The sequence below is a fragment of the Protopterus annectens genome, chromosome 3.part0, assembly GCF_019279795.1.
Source record: "Protopterus annectens isolate FY-2018-M chromosome 3.part0, PAN1.0, whole genome shotgun sequence".
NCBI classification, from domain to species: domain Eukaryota; kingdom Metazoa; phylum Chordata; order Ceratodontiformes; family Protopteridae; genus Protopterus; species Protopterus annectens.
The window spans coordinates 210,098,785-210,114,207 of record NC_056731.1 but is presented as its reverse complement, the minus strand read 5'-3'; positions in this window follow the sequence as shown (position 1 = coordinate 210,114,207).

Genomic DNA, 15,423 nt, shown 5'->3' with positions numbered 1-15,423 from the left:
GTCAGTGGGTGGTTACTAATGTCATCAGGAAGGGTACCTGCTTTATATGTAAGGTGATGATTGTTAACAAGGATCCAGTCTAAGGTGCTTTTTTTGTTATTAAGTTTTTGGATTCTAGTGGGGTGGTAATTACTTGGGGAAAAAACATATAGGTTTATATGGGTAGAACGCTTGGGTGAACTACAGGAAGTCCAGTCTATATTAAAGTCACCCAGTACTATGGTTTCTTGTGGTAGGCAAGTAGCGAGCCAGCTAAGGATATTTTCAAGGGTATTGATATTGTTACCAGGAGGGAGGTAGGAACAAATTGAACTGATGGATTTAAAGGCATTGACTTTAAGTTTGACAGTAAGGATTTCAGCATTTCTGTCAGTAGGAAGTTGCACATCGAATGAAGTGAGATGTAGTCATGATTTATAAAGAATGGCTACTCCCCCACCCTTTTTGGCTTGACAGTCTATTCTCAAGATATTGTATCCAGGTGGGGTGATTTCATTGTCCTGGGTTGTCGATTTAAGCCATGTTTCTGTGAGACATAGGATGTCAAAAGAATGCACATCTAAGAGAGCATGAAGATGGGCTAGTTTATTGTTGATGCTATGAATATTAAAGTGTGCTATAAGGAGAGAGTTAGAAGGTTTTGCTGGGGTGTAAGAGGTGGAGGGGATGTGAGTATGGGGGTCAGAGGCATCTATATTGTTTGGGCCAGGGTTGGGGTGAATTTCTCCATCTAATAAGAGATGTAATAGAGGTCTATGTGGGAGCTTTAAAGGTTTAGAGTAGATGTTGAGGGATTTTTCTGAATTGGAGATAAGTAATGTGGGCTAATCTGTGATACTTTGGAAGTAGGTAGATAGAAGTTGATGTTATGCTAATGTGGTTATGGAAGCTAGCCTGATTTGCAAGTAAAGTTTGCTGGAAGGGATGGTGAAAGTCAGTGAATGTGAGATGTTCATAGACAGTTAGGACATAGGATACAGATAGCAGAGGTAGGGTAGTATATAGGAGTAATAACTGTATGAGTTTAGTTATAAGTAGTAGGGCCATATTAAGGAGGATGATATATGATAAAGGTACAGTGATAGGGACTGGAAGTGATATAAATATCAGGAATAGAGTGTGGAATAGGAGAGGGTAGGAGAAGGGTTATATCTAGTGGATATGTGTGTAGAGGAGCAGAAGCTAAGTGTCTATGGGATAAGTATGTAATAGGTTAGTGAGCAAAAGTTAGGGGTTGGGTTTAAGGGAAGGGGTGTGGTTTGGGAGGTATAAGAATAAGACCACTGGGGGGTGGGTGAGAATTGGGGGTAGGGTAGGGGAGCGGAGTGAGCCCATAGGGTGAAATGAGCTAGGAAGATCCAAAGGGTGAACCAGCTACAGAGAAACAATCTGTAGCCGAATAGAGACAACTGCTGAGATATAAATAAGTAACTAAAGAAATCTACCTAAAAGAATCAGAGAAAAGGTGATTATAGGCAGGAGAAAATGTAGGGAGTAAGACTAGGAAGGAGGAAAAGGGTCCAGCAGTAATGGTAACTAGTGGGAGAAAAAATAGTGAGTAATAGTGTAAACCAAGGTATATAGTTCCACATAGTGGCGACAGGAGAAAAATGCCTAGTAGATTACTTGGAGAGAGAAATGAATAACTATCATCTGGGGGGGCAAGAGGGGCACGCAGGCTGCGGTCGGCTGCTTAAGCACGCTGGAGGCAAGATGTTTCTTTACTGGTTAAAGAGCATATACTAAAAACAGAAAAAAAATCTCAGTATTATGCTACGTACACTGAGCCTTTTGGTAAAAGGGGATAACCGTACCGAGAACAAGCTGAGCAGTGCAGGCATATTCTTCAAATAACAGGAGGAGATGATATTTTCTAATTTGTAGTTACTTTTTTTAAATACCGTTTCCTTTGCAAGACACAGAATAGGGTGCCCGGGGTAGAAAGCTGCAAAATAAAGGAAAAAGGACAATCTTGAGTACAAACAAGCAAAAAAAGTGAGCCACAGAAGGAGAAGATAGGGCAAGAATTAAAAGAGTTAGGCTAGACAAGCAGGAAGCTAGGGAAACTGTTACTGAGAATATATTAAAGAGGACAGACCCATTAAAGTCAGAGGCAAGGCCCATTTCCCCTTGAGCTTAAGGAAACATACACCCAGCTGTAAGATAGGACAAGGCAATGGTAGTGCTATGAGATTAACCCCAGAATGTTTGTTACACATGCAACAGTAGCTTACTGTTCATTTAAGCAAAAGAAGGAAGAGGTAGCACCAGTTAAATACAGAAAATAATTACAACAGAAGCAGCAGCACAAGAATTAAATAACAGCAACATTATATGCAACCTCAGACTATTTAAAGTGCATACAGCACATACAAGGAAACATGCAACACTGCAAAAGAACAATTATACGTCTTCACAATACACATGTAGTATCAGAAACATACACTATATCATATAGTCAATTTAGCAGGCTGTGATAAATCAACAAATGTAACAGGCATAAAATTGCAGAAGTGACAGTATACTGTCATGCATTTATAGCAATAGTGCTATCCAATTGGAGCCACCATTAAACTACTGTACACATTAGCATTGGCAATACTTCACTATACAAAACATGTTAAAATGTCTCAAATAGACTAAACATTACAGTAGTACAAGATGCATAAAACAACATAGAAGCAAGGCCTAGGGACATAAGCATTTATAGTTAGAAAGGGTACTACAAATGTACCAACTGATTAAGGCTAAAAGCTAAGTAAGCACGCTATATTAGCTCAGGTAAATGTCCAGGAGGCAAACAGCCAAGCAATACATGAAATACAGAGCTTGCCAGTTATATAATCATTTATCATGAGCAACTGCAAAGTTCAACTCTTACCAGGAGGCAAGTCAAGCAGCCAGACCACAGGACCGCTTGGGGAAGTAGTGCACGCACTTAGGTGGATCTAAGCATTTTAAAAATGGTGCCAAACAGACCTCCTACAAGAAATAACTTCTTTGGAGGAAGTTGGCTAGGGGGAGGGGATAAGGGGAGTAAGTGAGGTAGGCAGGAGAAGGGGAAAAGGGGCGGGAAAAAGAGCCAAAGGGTGAACCAGCTACAGAAAAACAATCTGTAGCCAAATAGAAACAACTGCTGAGATGTAAGTAAGTAACTAAAGAAATTTACCTAAAAGAAACAAGAGAAAAGGTGATTATAGGCAGGAGAAAATGTAAGGAGTAAGACTAGGAAGGAGAAAAGAGAGGAAAAGGGTCCAGCTGTAATGGTAACTAGTGGGAGAAAAAATAGTGAGTAATAGTGTAAACCAGGGTATATAGTGCCACCTAGTGGTGACAGGAGAAAAATGCCTAGTAGATTACTTGGAGAGAGAAAGGAATAACTATCATCTGGGGGGGTGAGAGGGGCACGCAGGCTGCGGTGAGCTGCTTAAGCATGCTGGAGGCAAGATGTATCTTTACTGGTTAAAGAGCATATACTAAAAACAGAAAAAAAATCTCGGTATTATGCTACGTACACTGAGCCTTTTGGTAAATGGGGATAACTGCACCAAGAACAAGCTGAGCAATGCAGGTGTCTTCTTCAGATAACAGGAGGAGATGATACTTTCTAATTTGTAGTTACTTTTTTTTTAAATACCATTTTTTTGCAAGATACAGAATAGGGCACCTGGGGTAGAAAGACTGAGCCTTGAAATTGATGTGTATCAATATTCTATGTATTCACTTTAAAATTTATGTGTGTCAATATTCTATGTATTAATTCTGTCTATTGTATTTAATAGTTCAACTTCTACCTGTGAATTCATTTTTTTCCTTACTTATTACATTATGCTTTGGGGGTTTTCCCCTTGGGCCTCTACTGAAAATGGGTCTTTGATCCAGTGGACTTTCCCAGTCAACAAATGTCAATAAATAAATAAATAATTCTAACCATTGTATTAAAGACTTACGGCCGGATTCACGAAGGCTTGCACAGAGTCTTAAGAGTAGTGTAAGACTCCATGCAGCCTTCGCGATCCAGGAACAGCCCAAAGTCCGTGTAAGAGCCAAGCTAAAACGGCTCTTACACGGAGTGGGCGTGGATAAGCTAATCACCTCACTTGCAGCTGAATAGCATGCAAATGAGGATGATTAGCGATCCAGGAAGCCCAGAACAGCCCATGTAAGAGTCGTTTTAGCTGCAGAAATGTACTCAGTTGACAACTGAGTACGTTTCTGCAAAAACTGCAATGGAGCCATGTCAGCTCCAAATAAAGGGTGCATATGTGTCAGGCAGCATGCCAATGGCCAAATATGTGGCCATTGGCAAGGTAACCTGATGCAAATATATTAAAAATATAATTTTTTTTTTCGGCGATTGCCGATGTTTAAACCCAGCGCAGCCCTGCGCAAACGGGCTGCGCTGTATAGAACATAAAAACGAAGGTTTTAAACCCACAAATGTGGGTTTTATGCAATACATGGCATGTCAATGCAGGGACCAGCAGACCAAAACCAACATGGCCACCGTGTAGTGGTTGCTAAGGGGGGAAGCTGAGTCTAAGACATGTAACTAAGCATTAGTAGGCAATCTGATGCAAATGAGTGTAAGGATACTGAATTCCACTGTCACATAGCAAATGAGCACAGTCTGAGTAGTGTAAGAGTTACAGAAGGGGGAGGAACAGAGTAGGAGATAGGTGACATCACAGGGGGGAATGGTAGAAAGAAATGCAGTTCATTGGAGGTCAGAGTTACATGACAGATGTCAGACAGATATCATGGAAAGAGGTGTGCCACTAAGCATGAGAAAGTCAAGAAATGGAAGGTGTACACTGTTGCCTACACCAAAGTTTCTTGCTGGATGTGTATGCGCACGTGTGCGCGCCATGAAGCGCGTGTAAGGCAGTGTGCGTGCGTGTAAGGCAGACTGAGCATGTGGGAGCATGTTGGGAGATGTTTAACACTGTTTGCGTGGGCGTGCACCCATTTTAATCCGAATAAGCAGATTCTGAACTGTGTAAGCATGTGTGCACGCGTGTAAGCCACTGTGAGCATGTTTCTGCTGGTTTACACACGGCTCCACCCTGAGGAAACAGAGAGGAAAAAGGAAGCAACAGATTTAGTAGGAAGCTAGCAGGGAATACTGCTGGAGCTAGCAGGTGAAAACAATTAGATGCAGGCAATTACACAGGCAGAATAGTAGCCCAGCCCAGCACTTAAAACTCTGCAAACAGCAGTGCAGGATGTTTCTCTCAAGAGACACTGCAAGACAGGAGTTAAGTTATCAGAAGTGAAAACTGAAAAAGCTGAACTCAGAGCAGAAATGTTAGGGGCTGCCATAGCTGTCATAATGAGACATAGGGGACTTGCTGAGGGTGGTGACAATGCAGATGGTGCCAGACAACCCACAGTGAGGAGACGGAGAAGAGTGTACAGGCCCAGGGTCACCTACCATGGGTTACATGAGCTGGAGATAGTAGCACTATAGAGTGGACAGAGACCTCCTGCAGCAAATAGTGGAGCTGTGCAGGCCACGCCTCACACACTGAACCAACAGAGGGGAACCCATCCCAGTGGAAACCAAGGTATGTGTTGGCCTAAGAATACTAGCAACAGGTACCTTCCAGAGACCAACTGGTGATATGATGGGGATATCACAGGCATCAGCCTCCAGGGTACTGCACCAGTTCCTGGATGCCATGTCAGCACATGTCGGTGATCATGTATATTTCCCCAATGCCCGTGAGGTATTGGCCAACAATATGCGTCTCTTCCAGCAAATAGCGGAATACCCTGAGGTAGTGGGTGCAATAGACTGCATGCACATACGCATCAAAGCACCAGCCGGTGAGCGGGGTAGGGCATACATCAACCGCAAGGGCTTCCCCTCCATCAACTGCCAGGTCGTGTGTGATGCCCAGGGCATAATAATGAATGTGTGTGCTGGCTGTCCTGGGAGCTACCATGATTCCCACATCTGGCATTTGACGCAGCTGTACCAGACATTTGCCAATGGGGACATCCCGCATGGACACCTAGTGGGGGATGCAGGTTATGCACTGGAGCCGTGGCTGATGACACCCATCAGAAACGCACACACACCTGAACAGGAACGCCATAATGAGGCACACGCACAAACACGTAATGTAATAGAGCATGTGTTTGGGCTGCTCAAGTCACGGTTCCGGTGTCTGGACACATCTGGTGGAGCCTTGCAGTACACACCAACTACATGTACCCAAATTGTCATGGTATGTGCTATGCTACATAATATGATCTTGCGAAAACAGCTGCAGCAGGACCAGCATAGGGCCGGGCCAAACATCCCCCCACCATTGCCAAGGCCATCACAGGCAGAGCGTGACTTGGAGGAGGAACAACCTGAGCCTGCCCCAGTAGGCAGAAGGAGGCGTGCCCAGTATGCCCTGGCCTTGGCAAAGAGGCAACGCATAGCACATACACCGGCTCAGTAGGAACCCTGGGAATGATACCCCTCTCTGACTCACTCATATAGTAACAGGGATGCCTAACATGACACAACCTGCTTTCAAACATGTACAGGGAAGTGTAATATGCGCATCCGACAGAGGCAGCCCTGCAGCACCACCTGAGGCATGAATGCTATGTGTTAAGTAATGTAACACCATGTACTATATGCACACCTGAGGACCCTGACTAACATCCTACCCTCACCAAGCATCATGCCACAACATGACAAAGAGATGATCAAGTGCAATAATTGACTGAAGTATCGCAGTTAGTCAAAGGGGATCCAATGTGTGCCAGTCTGGGATGACATGCTGAGCATGACATGATGCACCACCTGCTAGGACTGGCATGCACCTATCAGTGCAGGCCGTATGGATACTGGCAAAGGCTGTTGTTACCCACAGTGTGCCCTGAATAGGTAAGGCTCAAAACACAAACCTATCTCCATAGGTATCAGAAGGGATAAGAATAAGATAAGGGATAAGTCAAAACAGCAAGATGCATGCAGTCTAAACTCACCCAGTATGGAGAATGTTGATATCTGCTGTAACAGAAAACTGAGACAAGGCTCACAACAGCACCCTAACACTACCAGGTTACACCTCATACTGTGCTGTACAGCCTCAAAACATGGAACAAGCTACAAAAGGAGGGTGACTAGCAAGAATTGTCAAGGATAACCACACCCCCATGTTGGTACCACAACAAAAGCAGCATGGACTAGCCATGGTCAAGTAACAGTGGCTAAAACTGCCCCCAGTTTATAGCCTGCTACAGACTACTGTCCCAACACCAGGAACTGCACCTGGCCTATGCTGGAATACATGAATATATCAAGTCCTCCAAACCACATTATATTGGGTGACTGAAAATACCCAGACATAGACTGGGAGCATTATACTAGCTCCAACAGTGTAGGACAAAAGTTCATAGAATCCATAAACCAAAAGGCCCAGGAACAACGTACCACTCCCACAAGAGGGGTAAGCATACTGGATGTGATAATCAGCAACATGGGTACTGGATGGCAAGATGAGAAGTGTATTGCTCACTGGTAAAACCAGACCATAGAGTAATCACACTGGATATACAAATCCTGACCACAGTCCCTGGTCAGAAAACCACAGTGGAAAACATGTGTTAAGCAATATTTGCACTCCTCCAAACTGATGTGGAATCCATTAAAGGTCCTGTGCAGGTGCAAAATATGGGCCACACCTCAGAACCTGTAATACAGCCATTCCATGAACACTGCCAGGAATGCTTGGATTATGCAATCCTAAATTAAAACAAGACACAATGCCATACACGAGGAATCTGGCATGGTGGACACCAGCCATAACCAAACCATGCAAGAGAATGAGGAAGCTACTACATGATAGAGCAAACATAAACAATGAAGTAATCACTGATCAGTAGTATGGCAATAAAATCTGTCCACACATACAATCCACTAAGGCCAGCCACAACAAGTTGAATCTGTGAATCCTGAGGCAATGTTACACCTGCCCCAAGTACACAGACAACCCCCAACTCCACCCAAGAAATACAAATATATGTGTGAGATGCAACCATCTATCCAAACTGGAGGCTGAGCTCCCTCAACTCAGTACTCCCAAAACTAGTCAGGAGGAGAAGGTAACCACACACACCACAAACACAGTCCCACATAGACCTATCACAACTGCAAACCAAACACATAAACACAGATAAACATTCCCGGAGGCACAAATTACAAACACAGCACACCAACAGAGGCCAAAAAGCAGACACCCAATCAAACAACCTCCAAACATAGCACATGCAACACATAGTACACAAAGCTGGTGTGCCAAACAGTCACAGGCCAGAAGGAGAAACAACATGCCTGATACAGTTGTAATAGGTGACTCCATAGTCAGACACACTGCTGTCCCGCACACCAGACTGAACAAGGGAAAGGGTACAGTAAGCTGCCTGTAGGCTGCCACAATATGCCACACAACAGAAGTATGCAGGTCACTCCAAAGCAAGTAGAAATATGATGCAGTCATAGTCCATGCTGGTGTGAATGACCTGAGATGTACCTCCCTAGACTACATGAAAAGAGACATAGATGAGCTCTCTGATTATGTAGTCCAGGCCGGTATGACACTCACCGTTTGCAGCATCCTACCCTTACCAAGAATAATGCCACATTACAAACACGGAATGATCAGTCATAGCAAGTGGCACACTTACTGGTGTCGTTCCAAGGGGATCCAATGTCTGCTTGGGATGTCATGCTTGACAAGCCACGCAGCTGTTCTTGGGATGGCTTGCACCTGTTACCCCTGGGCGTCTGAATATTGGATAAGGCCTTTGCCACCTCCATAGAGCCTTTTGTAGGCAAGGCTGAAAAGATTGACCCAGACTCACCACCCTAGAAAACATAAGTGGGAAGAAACATAAGGGAAATGCTGACCAATGCCAGATGTGTAAACCCCAATATGCATGCTCCCAAGGCCATCCCCAGTGTGGAGAACATCGATGTCTGTGCAGTGACAGAAACCTGCTGCAAGCCTCCTGACAGCACACCAGCACTACCAGGTTATACCACGTATCATGTGTCATGGCCCCAAAACCTGGAACAAAACATAAAAGGAGGGTGAGTATCCATAGTCAGCACAGACACCCATACGTCCAGGTAACTGACAATGCACAAGGCATTGGAGCCCACCCATGTGCAACTAACTGTAGGCAAGACTGCTGTACAGTCTGTAGCATGCTACAGACCACACTCTCACACACAGGAACCCCACCCAGCCATCCTGAAGACACTGGACAGTATGAATGTCCCACCAAATACCAAACAAGGTACCACAAATTACCACATAGGTGGTAAACCATTATGTATGGAAGGAGTGACCAGGGACGTAGGGACACAAGTGGACAGTAACCTGTTATGTGACACCCACATTGCCAATGTGGCTAGGAAGACTGTCTACATTTGACACCGTATCAGGAAAGGATTCACATCTACGTCAACAGAGGTCATTGTGCCCCTATACTGTTCTCTAATCACACCCATAATCTAGTACAATGCCTCATATGGGATGTACCTTACCTGACACCTGCAGCAGTTAGAAAGACCTCAAAGGTACCTCACCAAGAGGATAAAGGGTCTCAAATATATGTCATATGCTGCCTGGCTGTAGACACCCCAGCTGAATGCAGTCACATACTGCCTACACAGAGGCATTGCATGCCTGTTGTAGAAGGCCATGCTCAACACAGGAGTAATGGACATGCTCCACCCCAGAAAAGTCAAATCCATCGGAGCTGTGAGAGTGAGAGATGTCAACCTCAACAAATAATGAAATAGGATGTGCTGGTGGGACAGATATATAATCCAGAGGCTCCCCACACCCTGGACCAGAATCCCACTCCATGTTAGGCAGAGCCCCTCACTGACACTCTTCAACAGGAATCTTGCCAAGTGGATGGATGATTGTAGAGTTACACTGGGGGTCTTCACTGTGTCATGTCCAGACAGAGGCACAGCAAAGCAAATCATAAATGGCCATAATATTCACATAGCAAGGGGTGGCAAAAGCCACACACACTCTGGCTAGGCTAACAAATGCCCTAGGGTGGATAGCCTAGTTTAACCTATGAACCTATGAAGATACAAATTGTACAGGACACTAAGGATAATCCCAAGGCTTTCACAACTGATGGTAGGAACCATGTTGGGAATTCACAGATATGCCCTGAATCACACAAATATCACAAACACACACACATATTGCCAACATACATCCTGACAGGTGCAGTGCAAACACCCCCCCCCGAATGCAGAATATCTATCCCAGCAGACTGCTGGCCCCCTGACATTGCAGATGCTGAGGTAACAGCCAACATCTACAAAGCAAAACACACAGCAGCAATGGTATGAGATGGTGTCCTGGGCTTAGTGCAACATGGACTCCAAGATGAATGGAATGCCAAACCACACTACTGCTCAATGTCAGCCTTACCACAGAATATGTACCCAAAGAGCAGTGTACAACAACAGTGGTCCTTCTCAACAAAGGTGTTGCCTGAATGGATACTGAAAACTACTACCCCAGAATCCTGAGAAGCTCGGTCTGCACAGCTATGGAAAGGATCAGCATGTACCACAGACATAAAGATATTGGGGACCTACTGACACGGACCCTACCCAGTGTGGCTTTCTCAAGTGCAGATCCTGCCCCTAAACATGTTTGACTCAATTGAAACAGTCATTAAGGTCATTGATGAGGGCAATGTGGTCCACACAGCGTAGCTGGACCTTGCAAAGGCTTCTATACAATACCCTACGTGTTCATTATAGATAAGCTCACCAGCTTAAATATAAACCCCCATGTCAGTAGAGGGGTTGCAAACCAGACCAAGGACAGAACAGACATGGTCAGACATGCTGCAGCCATGTCAGACTACAAACCAGATATAACTGGCATCACACAAAGCTTTGTCCTGGGATCTCCCTCGTCTGGCATATATGTCCCATAGGTACAGGCAAACATGGAAGGACTGTGTCCGAACATGTTTGCAGAGGACTACAAACTGCTCACCACATATGATCCACCAGCTGACAAAAGCATCCCACAAAAGGGCCACATAGAAACAGACAACTGGTGCCATAGCCATGTCAGCAAGCTAATTGCAGAAACGTGTATAGTCAACCCCCGTGGATATACAGTAAGTGCCCACCAATTACCACATAGGTGTTAACCCATTATGTAGTTAACATGTAATGAGAGACCTGGGGACACAAGGTGATAGATATCCGGCATTGGACAAACATGTGCTGTAGTGTTTACAGAAACATACCATATACCCACCTAATCATGAAGGTTGTCAGATCTAGATAAGGGGAGGTCATTGTGGCTCTGCAGTCATCCTTCATCAGCGGTACAATTGACTACAATAGCCCCTGTGGGATGTACCTCAGCAGACACCTCCATCAACCGTAAAGTCCCCAACAGTACCTCACCAGGAGTATCAAAGAGCTTGCACAGATGCCATGTGTTGCCTGTGTTGCTGGTATCAATAAACATGCTGCACCTTGTACAATCTGAATGGCAGTGAGCTATGCACATGAGAGACCTGAACCCCAGCACTGACTTACATAGGACAAGCTGTACTGCATGATCCATAACACAGAAGCCACCCCACCCATGAGTGAACCCCCAGTACAGGCTACCCATAGAGTCACTTATCAATCTTCCTCAATAGGAATCTTGATGAGTGGATGGGAGATGGTAGCTTTATCCTGGGTATCACTGTCATGTCACAGGTAGACAGAGGCACAGTATACTAACCATGACATATGTCATGGCAAACTCCACTTACAATGTGTGTTGAAGGACAAACACACTCTCCAACTAGCATTAGACATGGACTAGGGCACATCGCTAGTGTTTGCAAATGTACACCTATGTTGTGGAATACACTACCAATGTTGGACAAGCCTGGTTTAAGTAGTTCATATCTGAACAGAATGCAACATGGTCAGATGTACACAACTGGCCCCTAACCAGGCTGTAGTGCCCACTATTGAAATGTAAAGCAGTGGTAGCACTAAAGCCCAGGATACTGTCCACCACAGTCAAAGTACTACCAGTACACTATACAGTACTACAGTGTTAGGTCAGTGTGAAAGGATGTTGACAACTGTATGCAAAGTATCCCATGCAAACACTGCAGGCACAGTATAATCCTGTTGTGTTCACACACAAAGCAGTTGTACAGTAACTACACAACACGACACACAACACACAACCATAAACGGGTGATATTTGTTGAAGTTCACACTCATCCACAAATGTGGTGGGCTGCAGAGTCCAACATATGGAATGCTCACACTGGGCATGCTCACACACTTTGATAAATGAGACATATGTTAGACAACATGCCATGGGAAGGCTGAACTGGGCATGCTCACACACTTAGGCCAAATCTCAGTTTAGCAGTTGGACACACATATCTGGTATTTTTATGTGTTATTCCAGGAACCAACCACATTACAGCAGTCTGCCCAGTGCACACAGTTAAATGACTACAGAGACATACGTGATATAGTGGATCCCTCCCATATGCAAACATCTTCCACAGATGCACAAGTTGTTCATACAAACAGGGAATGCTATGGCAATAAAGATGTGCAAACAGTCTATCAGCAACAAATAATGTGCATTTGACAATTAAACATATGGGTGTAGAGGTCAACACTAGGCTTTTTGCCCTAGGGAATGACAGCTTAGCCAGAGTGTGCTTGGTGTCTGCCTCCCCACAGGATGCACATTCCCCTTTCTAAACACCGATGATGTCAGCACCCTATAAGTACAGCAGGAGAAACTAAACTTACCAGTAATGTCAATAGTGTGCTCTGCTAATGCGTCTGTCACAAGTGTCATAACATAGTTAGGTAGGGGTTTGAATCATGCAAATGCTCAGTGTGTGTGTGTGAGTGGGGTTGGTGTGTGTGTAAGTCTGTGGGAGAGAAATGTCCCTTTTGGCAACTAGGAAAACACACTGCAGGTTGCACATTCCCCTTTCTAAACACCGATGATGTCAGCACTCTGTAAGTACAGCAGGAGGAGAGAAACCTCCCAGTAATGCAAATAGCGTGCTCCGCTAATGCGTCCGTCTCAAGTGTCATAATATAATTAGGTAGGGGTTTGAATCATGCGAATGGCAAGTGTGTGTGTTTGTCTGAGGGGGGTTAGTGTGTGTGAGGGAAATGTCCCTTTTGGCAACTAGGAGAACAGACTACAGGATGCACATTCCCCTTTCCAAACACTGATGATGTCAGCACTCTATAAGTATAGCAGGAGAAGGAAAACCTCCCAGTAATGCGAATAGCACACTCTGCTAATGTGTTAGTCTCGAATGTCATAACATAGTCAGATAGGGGTTTGAATCCTGCAATTGGCACATGTGTGTTTTTGTCTGAGGGGGGTTAGTGTGTGTGCAATTGTGTGTGAGGGAAATGTCCCTTTTGGCAACTAGGAGAACAGACTACAGGATGCACATTTCCCTTTCTAAACACTGATGATGTCAGCACCCTATAAGTACAGCAAGAGAAGAAAAACTTCTCAGTAATGCGAATAGCACACTCTGCTAGCGTGTCCATCTCAAGTGTCATAACATAGTCATGCAAGGGTTTGAATCCTGCAATTGGCAAGTGTGTGTTTATGTCTGAGGGGGGTGAGGACAATGTCCCTTTTGGCAACTAGGTGAACAGACTACAGGATGCACATTCCCCTTTCTAAACACTGTTCAGCTGAAGGCCATGGCTCTGGCACAAGTTGTCTGTTTCTATGATACCCCTTTGGAAGACGCTTGTGTCGGTTGGAGAGTCTATTATGGTGGCCAGTTCACAGTCATCTGCATATTTGGTCAGCCACAGTCCATCCGTGTTGGCCTGTACCTCCAATAAATATATACCAAACAAGAGAGGTCCCAGGACTGAGCCTTGTGGGGCACAACTCGTAACTGGTTTGGAGTCTGGCATGGCTCCAGCAATGCTAACCATGTGGGTTCTGTCCTTGAGCCACTGCGCAATCCATCTAGTGACATAGGGGCTTATATTTAAGCTGGTGAGCTTCTCTAGAATGCCCAAGTGGGGTAATGTTGTGAAGGCTTTTGCAAGGTCCAGGTAGGCTGTGTGAACCACCTTCCCCTCATCAATGGCCTTGGTGATAGTTTCAAAGAAATCAACCAGGTTAAACCTGGTAGTGCTGGTGTGCTCTCAGTAGCCCTGAACCAGGCATCTGTTACTGCGCAGATATCGATGTTCTCCATGCCAAGGAGTGTTTTGGGTGCATGCATCTGGAGGTCTAGACTTCTGGCGTTGGGTAGCATTACTTTTAGTTTCTTATCCCTTGTGATACCTATGAAGGTGGGTTTGTCATTTGAGCCTTGCCTAATACAGGCACTATGGGGGTAGCAAGAGCCTTTGCCAATATCTGAAAGCCCAGGGGTGACAGGTGCAGGCCGTCCCTAGCGAAGCAGGTAGTTCAACAGAAGATGAATATGTGAAGGTGTAGTGCCTGTGATTAGTTAGCAGTAGCATATATGACTGCTCACGTGGACACATGCCAGGTAAGTCATATGCACTGTGTCACAGGCAATGTACATGTGAACAGGACAAACAGTGACATCCTGTCAAGTGGGACATGGACATACATATAGTAAGCTATGCAGATGGCACTAGGAGTCCACAGAAGCTCTATAGCTATGCATTGCAGGTGTGATCAGTATTCCAGGGTAATTGCAAGCAAACATGCATGCAAACAAAGCTACAGTAAACAGGGCTGCATGTAGTCCATTGTACAACAAACAAGCTGCACCAGTTCCAGTAGGTAACACTGCAGATATGCAGGCACTATGCACATGTACATGGAAATACACGGGACCGATGGCTAGGGTCCAGTCTCAGTGCACACAAGTGTACAGACCATGTACTGTCAGGATGTACAATAACTGGATGGAAACCCATGTGCTCATACCTGCAGTAATACACATGTCAAATAACAGACACTGAGCCTTCACTCAGTGGTTCCATACTTAGTAGGATGTATGCTACCTGGCCTGCCACCACAGTATCCCTGACATACATGGGGACTCTCCCTCCTGTGACAGTTAGTTATGTGTGTTGGGGCTGTCTAGCATGGTATGAGATGTGAGCATGCAGTGCTAGGGTGCTCCTGTGTGTCCTGTACCAGTCGTGTAGTACTGCACACATATCAACATCCTCAAACATCTGCATTGCAGAGTCTAGTGTGGGCAACATGCCACTTGCAATTTACATGTCCATCATTGTGTATTACTACATTCATTACCCTATCCCTGTGCTACCTATGTATGTAGCCTTCTGTTGACATCATTACCACCAGTATGCCAACATGTGCAGATGATACACTATGGTACTTACCATGGGTG